Below are 14,938 nucleotides of genomic sequence, written 5' to 3' on the forward strand. Positions count from 1 at the left end.
TGCCACCACGCCCGGCTTTTTTTTTTTTTTTTTTGAGACAGGGTTTCTCTGTGTAGCCCTGGCTGTCCTGGAACTCACTTTGTAGACCAGGCTGGCCTCAAACTCCCGAGTGCTGGGATTAAAGGCGTGCGCCACCACGCGGCTTGGTAATGGTACTCTTGCTTCAAGTGTACAGATAGAAAACTGAAACACAACAAGTAACTTGGCTAATTTGCATATCCAGTGTTTGTACCCACATCATCTTGTTCCAAAGAAAGTGAACATAACTTTCATATCTCCTGATAAGTGGAGTGTCAGAGAAGCCACACAAAACAAGTCTTTCTAGAAGGAAGGAACTACCAGTTGTACCTATGAAGTAAGGGCAGGGGTGTGAATGGTGAATTTGGCAATATGAATTGCTGACAAGAGTGATTTTTGAACAAGTGGTGGGGTTGAAATACTGATGGGAATGAGATTGCGAAAGCATGGGAGAAGTAGAAGCACTCAGTCCGGAAAAGAAAGTAGAGGTGGCAGTGCGGCTCACTGATTGGGGATGATGATGATGATGATGGGAAATACTCCAGATAAGATGGACGATATTTTTTTGAAGTGCTAGGGATTGAGCTCACGGCCTTGCATATGTTAAGTGGGCATTCTACCACTGAACTGCATTCTCAGTGAGACAGACATTATTATAGTACAAAAGAAAAGAAGATGGCTATGGGGGTAAGGAGGTGGTTCTGTCAATAAGCTGTTTGCCGTATACGCGTGAGTAACTGAGTTCAACCCCCATAACCTCTGTTTAAATTAAACAACAAAAAAAGCAGGTGCCTCTATATACATCTCTAATCTCAGCACTAGGGTTGTGGGTTCAGTTTCAACTGCTCTGTGTTTGCTTATTATTTATTTATTAAGACTGTGTCTCACGATGTAGCTGTGGCTGGCCTGGAACTTGCTAAATAGAGCAGGCTGACCTTGGGCTCACAGTGATCTACCTGCCTCTGCTCCAGAGTGCTAGAATTAAAGATATCACTATACTTGGCCATTTTATTTTTTGAAAAGCTAATGAATGAAAAGCAAAGAGAGAAATCAAGTTTAGAGGTCTGCAAAGCTTCATGGATATTTGTCCCTGAACCAACTGAACAAACCCTTAGAAAGAGGGGAAGTTGTAAAAATAGAGGCCTGTATTAGAGATTCTAGCAGACGGACATCATGCCAGGTGTTTGAGGTGGACTTGACAGAGACTTTGGAGACATAAAGGGTAGGAAAAATTGGGCGCCTGCAGGTTGGGGATGACCAGTACCCAGATATGAGCGACTGGTGTCACATACTTATTAGCCTCCTGTTGCTCTCTAGTTATTTTCCCCCACCTTCTACAAAGCGAATCAGACCTAATTTTCATTCCAGAACAGACTAGACAATCTCAAGAAAGATGAGTGTGGGGACTTCTCCTGGGAAGGATTTCAGTTAAGAATGAAGTAGAGAGCTTCCTTCAATGGGAAGCAGGCACTCAGAGCAGCGTCGTTAATGATGGCTGTGGCTTCTGTCTGTGCATTCTAACATAGCAGCCACCAATCCCATTTGAAATGTAACCAGATGACAGAACAACAGAATTTCCAAGAGTATTTCACTGTGATTCATTTAAACTTTAATAGCAGGGCCCCTGAGTCCAAGCTGCTGCCCCTTACAGAACAGATATAGCCATTTAGAAATGAGCATTTCTGTGCACTCTGTAGCTCTCTGCCAGGTCTCCCAACCCAGGACTCCTGTCTGCTCAGGGATCCCATGGACACTCCCAGCCCCAATGGCTACTGATGCCTATCTTAGTAAGTATAGCTCTACAGATATATACTTGTTTCAGGTTCCAGCATCACAGATTCCTAGGCCTAGAATAGGACAAGAGGAAGAATGGAAGGTACAATACCAGCCTAGAGCCATATGGTCAGTTCATGATCCACAGATACAGATTACTAAAACTATATGCCACAAACAGGAGTCAAGGGCATCCCCAGCTAGGTCTGCCTGATACTTTAGGATGAGAGCCAGACCTTTGACCAGAGCCTGCGTTTCCATGTAGGGGCCAGGAATCTGGCCAGGACCAACTTAGACAAGAAGAAAAAAAAGATACTCATCGCAATTGAAAGATAGGATGGGGGAGTAATGATCCTGCTCAGATGGATAAGGAGCAAAACCTATACTTCTTCGTTCTCTTCTCCCAAATGTTGCTCCTCTCAAGCCCCTGGGAAGTCAAGGCAGCAAAGCATCCAGGAAGGTTTCTGAGAAAGATCAGAAAGTCTACAGCCTACAAGAGGTAAGCCACAATCATCTGCCCCCTCCTTAGTACAGAAGGCACACTGTGGCTTCAGAGGTGCGCTGCACTTCCCTTTCCAGGGTGTGCTTTTCAAGTACAAGGGAAGAGTTCCACACACTAGAACAAATCCATAGCTCTAGTACTTGAAAACACCTTGAGTAGCTCTGGCCACAGGTCTGTCAGCCAGTGGCTTATCCCAGAGTCTGAGGTACCTCTTTCTCTGCTTCTTGCAACAGATGGACCCATTCAGAAGTTCAAGTACAGGCTGCCAGGCGTCCTAGTACAGGGCCCATTAATACCATGGGCCCTACAGAACCCAGTTTGGACTATGCCTTCCTGTTTCTGAGCAGGTAGCAACTTCTTCTTTCAAGAACTTTCCTCTTCCAGGCATTGGTTCACAATACTCCTATGAGAGGGTCCCAAGAGCCTGAAACACTTCTGGGGCAATAATGGGGCCTCCTGGGAGCTGGCTTGGGCTGGCCACCAGGAAGAAGCTCCCAGCTAAAGCCAGACAGCCTCTGAACTCCCAAGGCTAGCAAGCCCAAGCCCTCGACATGGCCCCATGCTGGCCAGCAGTGGCTGAGCTAGCTCAGGAGATGAGGGGGCACTGGGCAAGGAGCCCACTGTCTCCTCCTCATGACTTTCCTTCCTCCTCATCCCAGGAGCCTCCTTGCCGTCCAACTGTACTAAAACTCCGGAAAACCATGGCGGGGAGGTTTTCCAATTAGAACATTCTTTTTCCAATCTGTGGGATGATTCTTAAAGCAGCAAAAAGCCATTCTTCAGGGCATGTGGGGATTATCTGCCAACAAGACCTTGGCTCAGCGTGTGCACTCGTGCTCCGGAGGCCTGGCCTGGGGCAGCTTCAAAGCCAGAGAGAAAAGGCAGAGTTTGTTCTGGGGCATCAGGTCATGTCATACTCTGGTAGAAAGTGTCCTGCTTATTCAAAGCAGTGTATTAGAAGACAGTACAGCTCCAAGAACAGGGATGGAGGACATTTGAAAGTGGCCTATCTCAGGAGGTGCATGACATTCCAGTCCCATTACTGGAACATAAGCTCAAGACTCCCAGCAGGATTGCAGCCTTTGGAGCAAACAATCCTTCGGCACATAAGCTGCTCCTCAGAAAGGAACTGTCCGGCCTTGGCCAAAAGACTGGGAGCTACATTTTCCTGGGCAAGATGGAGTGTAGTGGAAGCTCTTGACAAGTATGAGTGTTTGTGTATGGTGGAGAAGAGGCACAACCTCATAATGGAGTTGCAGGGGGTCACTGAAGACAAAATTTTATAGGTAAGGAACTCACCCCATTTGCTGAGAATCTGGCCCACCTCCTGTCAGGTGAGCTGATTACAAACACAGAGACCTGGGATCACAAGCTTAGGGTTCCATAGGTCCATTCCTGAGTGTGGCTCTGCCTAGCTTGGGGACCCCTAGCCCCAGGGGACCCACCCTGCTGAGAGTCAGCACTCACCTAGCAAGTGTAAACTGGTTGAAGAGCTTAGCAGGATGAGGCAGCAGGGCGGGACCAGAGAAGGAGGGAGGGTAAGCAGGGGATTAGGGTACAAGCAAGAACCTGGCACTCCCTATACACAAACTCCAGTTTCTACCAGTTGGACACATAGTCCACCCAAAGCCTCTGGAGTCCCTCTCCCTGCTTCTGTTTCTGTGTGTGTGTGCAGCTGCAGCATTCAGGCCATTTGTCTTCAATATACTCTGGTATAGGAATCCTGCCTGCTCCACCTCTGGGTCCTGTTAGCTTTCAGTGTACTATCTGTTGTTCCTTTCCAAGCCTAGAAACTCTTCAGCTAAATAGGCCTGTCTGAGCTCTGCTTCTAGCTTTGCAGATGAGAAAGGGCTACCCTAGGGAATCTAGTAATCCTGCTGGCCCATTCTCTCAGACAGCCACTTGTCCTCTGGTCTTTGGTCTGGCCTGCCAGAGAAGCTGTTTTGGTTACCTACTCCTGAGCTGTGGCCTCTCTGAACAGAAATACCACCTACTATGCCATGACTTTCCTGGTAGTCCAGCCTGCTCCTCAAGCCTACACTTAGAACCAACTTCTGTGCTTTCAAAGCAATGCCTTGTTGATGGCATTCCTGGGGGAGGGCTGCTGCCCAGTCCTCTTGGGCACTACTACCCAAGCTGGAAGGATGCCAGAGCCAGAAGGAAAGGATGGAGGGGAAAACTGCAACTCTGAAAAGGGTTAGCTTCTTGGCCAGTCTTGGAGCTGAGTCACGGGCTAAGGCACAATAGTAGAAAGGAGAAACAGGGACAGGCTCAGGCCATGCACAGGTACAGTTGAGTCTGAGAGACAGTAACCACCAAAACCTTGGGTTAGAACTTAAGGGGAGTCCAAGGAAAGATTCATGGAGACAACAACTTGACAGCTCAGAATGGGTACAAGATTACCAAATGTCCCTAGAGAGAGATGTCATCTCAAACAAAGGGGCTTGGTTTATCTGAAAGCATAGCACTTGTATATACCTGTATCCTAGCATTTAGGGGATTGAGACAAGAGGATTGTTGTGAATCTGAGACCAACATGGAGCACATGGCACCTCTCCTCCCCCAAATGGTGACTGACTAAGGTGCCTGGAGGTAGCCCTGTAAGAGGTGGGGGTTGAAAGCATCATTGGAAGAGTCTGTTGGGGCAGTGAACAGGTGGGCAGGGCAGGGCAGGGCACCTACCATTCGAGTCAAACCCGTTTGCAGGCAAGATCCGCTGCAGGGCCTGGCAGCCTAGCTAGGAGGGAGGAGTCCAAGGCTAGTCTCTTTGGCTAGAGCTCCAATCTGTGTTGGGCAGAGCCTGAGTCACTTTGGACAAGGAAAGAGCTTGAGGTCTGGTGCAGCTCTTAATGGCCAGCTACGTTATTGGATACCACTCTTGCTCATGCTCTACAGCTGGCCCACCTGATTCAAGGCTCTGCAGCAGAGCTTTCTCTTTTCTGGAGGGCCTTGGGAGACAACTACTACCACCTACTCCCTCCCACCCATGGTGTATCACTTTGTGTTTTACATTCTGCCTCTTTTGGGGCTAGGTCCAAAAGAGTCTTGTGATCCATCCAGTTAGTATGTTTGGGAGCTAGGATGTCAAGCCAAATGGAAGGCCATCAGTAGCCTTTGTGGGGGAAGGAGAAGATGCATTAGATGCTGGCCACTGGTCTGGGACTAACAGAATTGGAAGGAGAAAAACACCTGTTGGCAGGAGACAAAGATTAACCACTCCTCCAGAACACACAAGGCACTTCCTTTCTGTCTGATAAACCCACAGAGAAAAGAACCCTCCTTTCAGAGTTGTTCTCTCTTCCTTCTGCAAATGCCCCAGATCCTCTGGGCCGGTCTCTGTGATCCAGAGATAATCGGACAGGGCACCAACATCCCAGAGCTCACCACTGAGAATAAAGGGTTATATACTGTCACCCGAGGGAATGGGAGAGTGAGTGCACAGAAGGAAGTGGTCAACTTGACTAGGTGGCAGGCAGGAGAGGATGACATCTGAAGATTGGGTGAGTTCAGTGGTAGAGGGATATAGGAAGGGTACTGCAGAGAGTATGAGTGCAGGAACAAAGATCCGAGGTATGAGGGCACAGAAGTAGTCAGAAGACACGGGGAAGCCGGGGAGATTACAGTGGAGTGCTGGGGTGGCTGGTCTTACAGACAGAGGTTGAACACAGTCAAACATTAGGCCTTCTAAAAGCATCTGCTTTCATTCCAACAACAACCAGAAGCTATAGGAAAGCGCTCTGAGCAGCTAGCATCTGGTCATACACCCAGTGAAGCTGCATACATACTGTGTGATGGCTGAAATGGGAAGGACGATAAGTCACAGGAAAGCACAACAGTGAGTAGATTTGAGGGCCACTGCTGTAAAATTGGCAACAGGACGTTAATCTTTCCTTTTTTTCCCTTTTTTTTCTTTCCTTTCCTTTCCTTTCTTCCTTTCTTTTATCTTTTCTTTTTCTTTCTTTTTTAGTCTATCATTCTGATCGTTTTTTGTGCACACTGGCTTAACTATCTCCTCTATTGAAAGGACTTCCCTGACCTCACAGTGAGGGTTAGAAGCCTTTGTTGGATGCTCGACACCCCTACTACATCCTCACACTTAGTGCTATGCACACATTACCTATCAAAAAAACGTGAATGAATGTCATTTATTAAACCGAATGTGTGTGTCTTCCGCCCTGCCCTGAGAGGTAGTCCTGTTTTGCCTCGCTGCTGGCTCCAAAAATGACCTTCCAGGGTACAAGTTTTCCCAGGCGCCAGACAGAAGTTTCTTGCTCACTTTTTTCTCCTATGCCTGACTTCCTGCATGATCTCAGCCATCAGTCCGCAACCCCCTGCCCCCAAGCCTGGTCCTTTCCCCGCCCCTGTCTGGGATCTCCATCTGTAAAATGGATCTAGGCACAGTAGTTCTCGACAGAACTGACCCGCCAGCATCTGTGGAAGTCGTTGGCCCAGAGCCTGGCCAGATCTCGCCGGGCGCAGGCAGGGACGCCACTAGTCCGCGAGGGCCCTTCATGTGGTGGAGTCCTCCTGGCCCCAGGGCTGGGAGCCCAGAGGAATTAGCCTGGAAGTTTTCCATAGCGGCAAAACTTTTTGGAGCTCGCTCTGAGCTGGGTGAGGGGAGCCCCAGCCTTGATTTCTCCAGCAGCTCCATTGGGCGGAGCAGGGAAGGGGTGGGAGGACCGAGGACACCGGCTGGAGAATGTGCGGAATGTGCCAGGCGCATCTACCTACCCCAGGAGAGGGCAGAGGAAGGGGGCCGGCCGAGGGGAGGGGCGAGGGGCGAGGCTCCCGGCAGCCGGAGAAAACCTGTTTGTTCTCGGGCGGGCAGAGCCCAGTCCGTGCCTCTTCGTTGCCCCGCGCGCTTCTCATTGCGCCCCGCTTCCCGCGCCCGGCCCGGCTGGGTCCAGTGCTGCCCACCCGAGGGAGCCCGCGCACCACGCCTGTCCGACCCTCTGCCCGTCACACAAGCCGGGCACCTGTACCAGGTAGGGTTGTTGAGTCGCCGTCCTAAAGAAGTGGCTCGACCACCGGGAGGCAACAAGGAACACCCAGTTCGTGTCCTCCTGGACACAAGCCAGGGCCTCAGTTTCCCTACCCAGTTTTCATACTCGCTCCAAGCATGTCTCTTCGGAATCCCGTCAGGGAGGCAGTACCCTCGGTTTCTGCTTTTCACCGCGAGTGAAGAGACAGGCAACGTTCCTCAGAGTGTCCAACAAAAGCAGGTGGCTCTCTGGCTGGTCTAGTCCCTCTGACCTACTCATTTGTGCATGAGACCGATTGTTAGTAGACTGCCAGCGGGGATGGGGCAGGGTGAGCCTAGAGTTGGTGTGTTACAAGCATCACAGAATCCCACATCCTTAGTAAAATGTGCCCATTTTATAGATGAGGAAACTGAGGTACAGAGGCAAGCTTACTCAAGAATCCCCTCACTGGCCTGGAGCCCAGAGCAAAGGGACTTAATGGTGGTTTGTGATAGACATGTACTGGGCACTGGGCGACCTCAGGGCTGGGAAGGGAGCTGCTCATACTCAGACAGAAGGCGCCGAATCAAGTGTCACTGTGGTGTTATCAGCGGGATCTGCTGTGCACAGTCTCTGTAACTGGATTGTTTGTGCGAGGGCAGGGGAGAGCCAATAGCCTCATCCTCTTTGCAACTGCTTAGTGATAGCTTGGCCTCTGAGAAAGGTTGAAAACGCAGATCCTCCTGTCGGCTCTGCCACTTCCTTCTGTACTGTGGCACCTGGAAGCTCCACTGAGTAAAAGGAGAAGCCTACCAGGCCCACCTTCCCCTCCAAGGCTGTGGAGTCTATAAAGTATGTTGGGAGTTGTGTTCTCCACAAGCCATTGGTACTGACTCTTGACATTAAGGCAGGTGGTGACACCTGCTCTTGGTATTGTCTTGCTCTCATAGTTCTTTGGATTTCTAGTCATGGTGCTTAGACTGGGGCAGGAAGCAGGTTTCCACAGGCTGATAAACCTGAATAGTGGTGAGGGGCTCTGAATCGGAGAGCTGCAGTAGGAGGCTTATGAAGTTCTCATGGCCTCAACTGGCTCTTCTGCACAAACAGTGCCAGCTTGGGTGCCAACAGATCTCCAGGGTACAGGTACAACTTACTGGAGGGCTTTGGCTGAATGTACTGTTCACCGCCCTCAGCCCACTCACCTACAAGATTGGAAGGAACAAAACCATCCCATTAATTATCAGTGCTGACCAAGGCTGTGCACTCAGTGGAGCAGAACTGATAGAAGGTGCCTAGGTCAAAGCTAAGTACACAACACATGCTCAAAATCTGTTCCTTTTCCTCCTCTGGGCACTCATGAGTCAGTGACAAACATGGCTCATGACAACAGAGGGTGCTGCAGCTTTGAAGGTGAAAAGTGTTAATAGCCTGGATCACGGATGCAACCCAAGATGGAAAGATTAGGAAGGCTCCCTGGAGGAGGGAACCTTTGAAAGTTGAGCAGGTCAAGAGGGATAGGAGAAAAATCAGCCCTTCATTTTACCAAGAAGTCTCTAGAGATAGGCTACTCCAGAAAGAGCTGCCATCTGGATGGTAAGAGGACAAAACCCTCCCAACTTAGTGGTGAGAGTAGTGGTCCCAGGAACAACTAGAGAATGTAGCAAAGTCCTTCCTCAAACTGCTTTAGGCCTTCTAAGACCTGATAGGGCAGGAACTCTGGTTTCCTAGCACTCGGGACCTGGTTCAGGTGGGCATTGGTACCTGTTCCCTGAACTGTGTTCAGTTGTGTGCCAAGAAAACACCCCCAATTTTGGCTTTGATGCAGAATCCTGTTTGATGGAAGCCGGAAGCCTGCCCGTCTCCTTTCTCATTGAAGCCTCCATATGTGATTTATCCCTTTAGTTTAGATGTTGCCTCAAGCCATGCCCTATATTGTGCTGGGTCACACATAACATAAATTTTCTTTCTGCTTGCTAAACCCTGAGGCCCCCTTCATTGCCAGCCCTATAGTGACATGGAACAGGATCATTGATGGGGGTCTGGGGTGTGGTGCTTGGAGAAACTTCTCGTATTACACTACAGACTTTGGGCACCCATGGTGGGTACTTGGCCTGGGTGCAGACAACTTGTCTGGCTTCTTTCTCCCAAACTAGGCCCCACTTCACCTCTTGCTCCCATGGCCAATGAGGAGGAAATTACCATCCTAGGTTAAACACTGTCCTTGTATCAAGCTGCTTGAATACAAGGTGGGAAATCAAAACCATAAGAGGTTGGGTGGTATGCTCAGGCCTGTCCAAGTGGATGGTTACTTAGCTGGGCTCTGAACTCAGTGTGGCCTCTGGGCCTTTCTCTTACCCATGGTGCTGGAAAGATACTATCTTCACTGACCACACACCCTGCTATGGACAAACTGTTGGATAGTTCCTCCCCCTGTTCTGCTGTCAGTCCCCTTAGCACACGGCCCTGGTCCTGCTATCAGCTGGTTCTCCATTGGCATAGCTGGTGTCAGTTCATTTTTCCCAAAGAGTAACTGAGACACAGAATGGAGGCCCTTTACCTTCTCTTGTGGATCCACGTGAAAACATTTGGCAGGTCTTTTCAGCTCACTGTCCCTGCTAGAATGACCAAAGTAAGAGGGTGTGGGCAGGAAAGAGGGAGGGGGCCTGGGTAGAAAAGAAGCTGGAAAACGAAAGACCCAGAGGCCCTGTGCATGTTGTTCTCCAGGGCTTATGTGCAAACTGAAACTCAGAGGTGAGGAGGGTGGAAGCAATCTGCAGCTTAAGCAGATGTCCCTGGGGAATTTATCTGCTGAAGAAACTAAAAGACTGCTCTCAGAAACACTGTCTGGTCTTTTTCTGTGGGCAGTGCTCACTTCATGTTTTGAAGAGAAGCTGGGAATTTGAGGAGTACATAGAGCAGTTTTTTTTTTACCTACTTGCTAATGCCTACATTGTAGCCCCTCTTCTTGCACAGCTGCCCTTGAAGTTACTGCTGGTGGCCTGGGGAGGCTGTGGAGCTCTGGAGACACACCCAAGATTCAGAGAAGACTTGACCCCTAGGGCCAGTAGTGAGCAAACCCTAGCTACTGGTGGTGGTTGTTGGTGGTCCCTGTCTTTGGTTCCATCTGTGGGCACACATCAGGCATGAGGTTCAGCCCCCTTGGGCTGATCCCTGTGGTGGTTGGCTCAGAACACCGCTTTCTGATGACTAAGTCACTTTCCCAGAGAGCTTGATGTGGCAGAAGGTTGCTATGGAGAGAGGAGGCCCCAGGATTCCAGTCACACGAATGGGGATCCCTGTTGAAAATGCTGACATCAGGCATTGCCTGGTTTAACCTATAAAGAGAAAAAACCCACAAAACCCTAAAAGCAGACCTTGTTTCACCATTTCTGACCATGCGCACACTCAGCTCCTACTCATTCTTTCATAGTTTAGGACCTGGTCCAAGAGCACCTCCTTGGGAAATGCAGCACTCTGGCAGGGCCTCGGGGCCTGTCTGTTTTCCTCTGATTCTTGTCTATCTCCCCAGCACCCAGCCTGACTGTTAGCTTTCTATGGGAGCTTGTTACAGAAAAGAAAATGTGACCTTGGGCAAATGCATTCTTCTCTCCTGGCTTCCATATTTTTATCCCAAAATGGGGGTAATTGTAGAAGCAAGGGTGGAGTGAAGGGGGCTTTGGGCTTGAGATGGACAGGGAAATACAAGAGAGTATAGAGGGATTGATGGGGAGAAGGCTGTAAAGAGAAACATTTTTTGGTGCTAGAAAAGCTGGTGGGTAGTTAATTTTTTCATCCTCAGTAGAGGATCACTTTTAAGATGGACAAAAGCAATTTGACCAAAGTTAGAAGCAAGTGGGGCTGAGTTCCTGTCATCACGTGTGCTCTGGCAAAGGTCAAACAGGTGGCAGTTGTGAGGACTTGGGATACACATGAAGGATGGAGGAAGGTTCGTTCCAGGATTCCCAGCCCCTTTGACCTCATGACATGTCCATCTGTAGATGGATATAGCATCTCTGAGAGAGTAGGGCTGGCTTGAGACTTTAGATTTCAGTTTGCAGAAATAACCGTTGTGATGTAGAGATACAAGAGAGGTGCCTAGGACTGTGGAGGAAGGCATAGGAGTTCCTCAGTGCCCTTTCTTGTGGGATAGCTGCAGAGGTAACAACAAGAGTAAAAATGTAAATAGCTCATATGGGAAATTGGAGCCAAGGTCTTGTTGGGAGCAAGATGCTTTCCACTACCCTCAGCAGGCTGCCCTCATCACATATCTCAGGGCATATCTCTAAGAGCTCTTCCCAGCTGCCCTTAGTGGTCCTGTAGGCCAAGGTACCCCTGAAGTCTCTCAGCATCTTCAAGCATTTTTGAATACATCCCTCTGAGAACCAGAAAATGAATACATGAGAGTCAGGGGATTCTAGGATCTTAGAAATGGAAGATAGCTAAGAGGACCCCTTCCCCCTTGGTGTTGCAGCTCCCTACCCCATTGAAAAGGACCTGGGCTGCCTCAGACATCTTCCTCCCAGGATTCCACTAGCACAGACGCCAAGAAGTCTAGAATCTGGGGTTTGGGGATGGGATGGTGGGAGGTGAAATTCCAGACTTTCATGCAGAAGTCATTTACCTGTAAAGCACATTTACAAATACCACCCCCTCCCACCATGCTTGCTTTTTTTCCATATTACATTTTCCCTCTGCAACCCAAGTCTCTTCCAACTCTTTTTTTCCACGTAGTATACCTCCTTCCTGCTGCCTTGTTGGCTTGCCGGCGGGAGCCCCAGGGAGTAGAGCATTGCAGACAGGCCACACACTCCTGCCAGAGAGGCCCAGCCCTCAATTCCTGGGACCTGTACACTGAGCACCAGACTCAGGAGCTCAGACTAGAGCCAGCTGCTGCTCAGCCTTTGCTCTGGCAGAGTCAGCGCTGTCTAAGGTCTCTAAATCACTTGCAAGTAGTTCGTAGTACCTCCTGGACCAGCGATAGTAGTGTCTCTGCTAGCTCCTTACGGTTGGAAAGCAATCCATCTGCTGACTGCTGCTGACACTCCAGTGCAGGACAGTGAGAATCCGAATGCCCAGGGTTACAAAACCTGGCCACAGGGAACCTGTTTCACAAATGGAACATTTCATCATTCCAGTCTTTTTGGCCTGGAAAGAGAATCAAGTTGGCAGCGTGAGTGGTAGTTTAGGTCAGCCTTGGTCCAGTTTGTGGGCCAAGTGCATTCCTTGAGAAGGGATTGGACTAGTACAGCTAAGTATGCTGAATATGAGTGGGGGTGTTGAGGTTGTGGTTCCTGAATTTTAGCATTTCTTGGCCCCTCATACTCACTCCACTTCAGGTCAAGTATACCTGCTCATCCTTGCACTTCCTTATGAAGCCTCTAGAGGGAGACAGCCACAGCCGAGATTTTCACTACTGTGCTGGCTTTCCATCACATACAAAGCAGCAAGCTCTTCTTGGGCTCCATTGATGAGCAGAGAAGCTGCTCTAAAGCCTCTGCTTTCCCCACAGGAAAAAACCAGATATAAGGGCTTGGCATAGGTTGGATTGGGCAAGAAGGGAGGAGTTGAAGTACTCTGGCCAAGGAGCTACCTAATCTGACTGGACGCTGGAGCTCAGGAAGCTTGGATTCTCAGAGTTTTGGAGCTCAAACTAAGCTCTTGCAGGACAGCTATAGAATCAGGGGCCTGTTTCCCTTGCAGATTTTGATTTTTTTTTTTCAAGTTTGGTCCTGCACCCATACATGGTGGTAAGGGACCAAGGTGCTGTGTGGGGAGGAGGGTTTGCTCAGGGTAAGTGAGCAAGTATGAGGATGCTCTTCCCACAGACCAATGGAATCTCTGAGGCTGCCCCTGATCTCAAGCAGTGCCCATCCAAGAGATTAGCATTAACTGCAGCCTTCATCCATCTTTGAGGCTGCTCTCAGGGCCCCTGCCTGGCAAAGCCAGAGATTGATCCCTGCAAAAGGTCTGCATGCTTGGAGAGGTGGAGTTGGGCTTCCTCTGCTCTCCTCTGCATAAAGTATCACAGTTTATCTTTGGCAGTGAAGCTCTTCTCCCTCCTACCTCTACCTCTTACTTTTTTGTTTGTTTGTTTGTTTTTCAAGACAGGGTTTCTCTGTGTATCCCTGGCTGTCCTGGAACTCACTCTGTAGACCAGGCTGGCCCGGAACTCAGAAATCTGCCTGCCTCTGCCTCCCGAGTGCTGGGATTAAAGGCGTGCGCCACCACTGCCAAGCTCCCTCTTCCACTCTTCCTTGTACTCAGACCAGTGCCTAGCACACCAACATGGAAACAAACCCCATCACCTATACCTTAGGCAGCCTCTCATTGTCACACCACACTAAAATAATCACTGATTTTTCTCAGTTGGTGGAGTGTTTGCCTACCACGAAGCTCTGGATTTAGTCCACAGCACGGCATAAAGCAAATATAGTGGTGTACATAAATATTCCCAGCACTTGGGCAATGTAGACAAATGGACAAAAGTTAACCATCACACTTGGCTACATAGTGAGTTAAGGCCAGCCTGGGAAAATGAATGGATGGATGGATAGATGGATGGATGGATGGATGCCAGCCTGGGAGAATGAATGAATGGACGAACGAAAACAAAATAATGTTAAAGGCTTTGCTTCTTTCTCACTCCCAGTTAATTTCTATTGACATCTAGCACCAATTTCAGTTTCTAAGACTGGGAGCAAATTTGGGGTATCTTGACCTGGCTCTTCCAGTGAGCTGCCCTAGTCTTCATTCTATTTCAGCAGTGATCTTTTTCTTTGTTGTTTCTCAATAGAGAATCTGAAATAACCCAGGCTGACTTGAACTTGCTTGTGTAGCCAAGGATGACCCTGTACTTCTGATCCTACTGCCTCCACCTCCTCTGTGCTAAGAATGCAGGAATGTACCATAGACCTAGTTATGTGGTGGTGAGAATGGAACCCAGGGCCTTGTGGGTGCTCAGCAAGTACTGATCCAACCGCACTACATCCCTAGGCCCTTTCCACGTTTACTGTTATTGGAAAGAGCATTGGATTTCTGAAATGTCGTCAGATCTGAGGGGAAGCTGGTGACACAGAAGCACCAGCCCCAGTTCTTTCTGGCACATATCCTTGCTCCTTTGCCTGTATTAGGAAACTTCTAGATAGACAACATGGCTATTGGATCTATCAAGGGGAAAACTCACAAGTTCTGGGTTTAATACAAGGCCTAGCATGGATGCAGCTGCTATAATGGGGATGAACGTCACCTGCTTGCCCAGTTCCTCTGTGGAAACCAGTGGCCACAGTCCCTGGGGTCTTGGAAAGGAGTATGTCCTTGAGGTACCTTACAGAAAATAAGTTAAGATAGCAAAAATAAAAAATGGCCTAGTACAATTTGAGGGACCAATGGGCGGCGCATTCGCTTTCATGCAAGAGGAGAGGGACTGTCCAAGGTTTTCATATGTAATAGCATGAAAAGACCTAGGACTGAAGGCTCAGGCTTTAGTGGTCTGCATACAGACACTGACTGTATCATGCACTCAGGCTCATGTGGTCACTACACATGTCTGCTAGGATGCAGACAATTGAGTTTATGCAACCATAAGAGCAACTGAACACTGATGTGGCAGCTTCAGTGCCATAATGAGGTTCCATTCCTGGCATGTAGAAGGTTCAGCCTGCCTGGACTGCTCACTTGGTACAGT

The 14,938-nt window shown here is 49.2% G+C and overlaps 1 protein-coding gene across 2 annotated transcripts in view; it reads left to right on the forward strand.

The window, feature by feature from the left end:
- The first annotated feature begins 7,105 nt into the window (after positions 1–7,105).
- The window catches only part of Znf185 (zinc finger protein 185 with LIM domain), a 42,884-nt gene continuing 35,051 nt past the window's right edge, over positions 7,106–14,938 (forward strand). For both annotated transcript variants that reach the window (XM_021153491.1, XM_021153489.1), the window contains exon 1: positions 7,106–7,278. The gene's annotated coding sequence lies outside the window, so the exon portion shown is untranslated. The remainder of the gene's footprint in view (positions 7,279–14,938) is intronic.

Source organism: Mus caroli, chromosome X (assembly GCF_900094665.2).
Source record: "Mus caroli chromosome X, CAROLI_EIJ_v1.1, whole genome shotgun sequence".
Taxonomy (NCBI): Eukaryota; Metazoa; Chordata; class Mammalia; order Rodentia; family Muridae; genus Mus; species Mus caroli.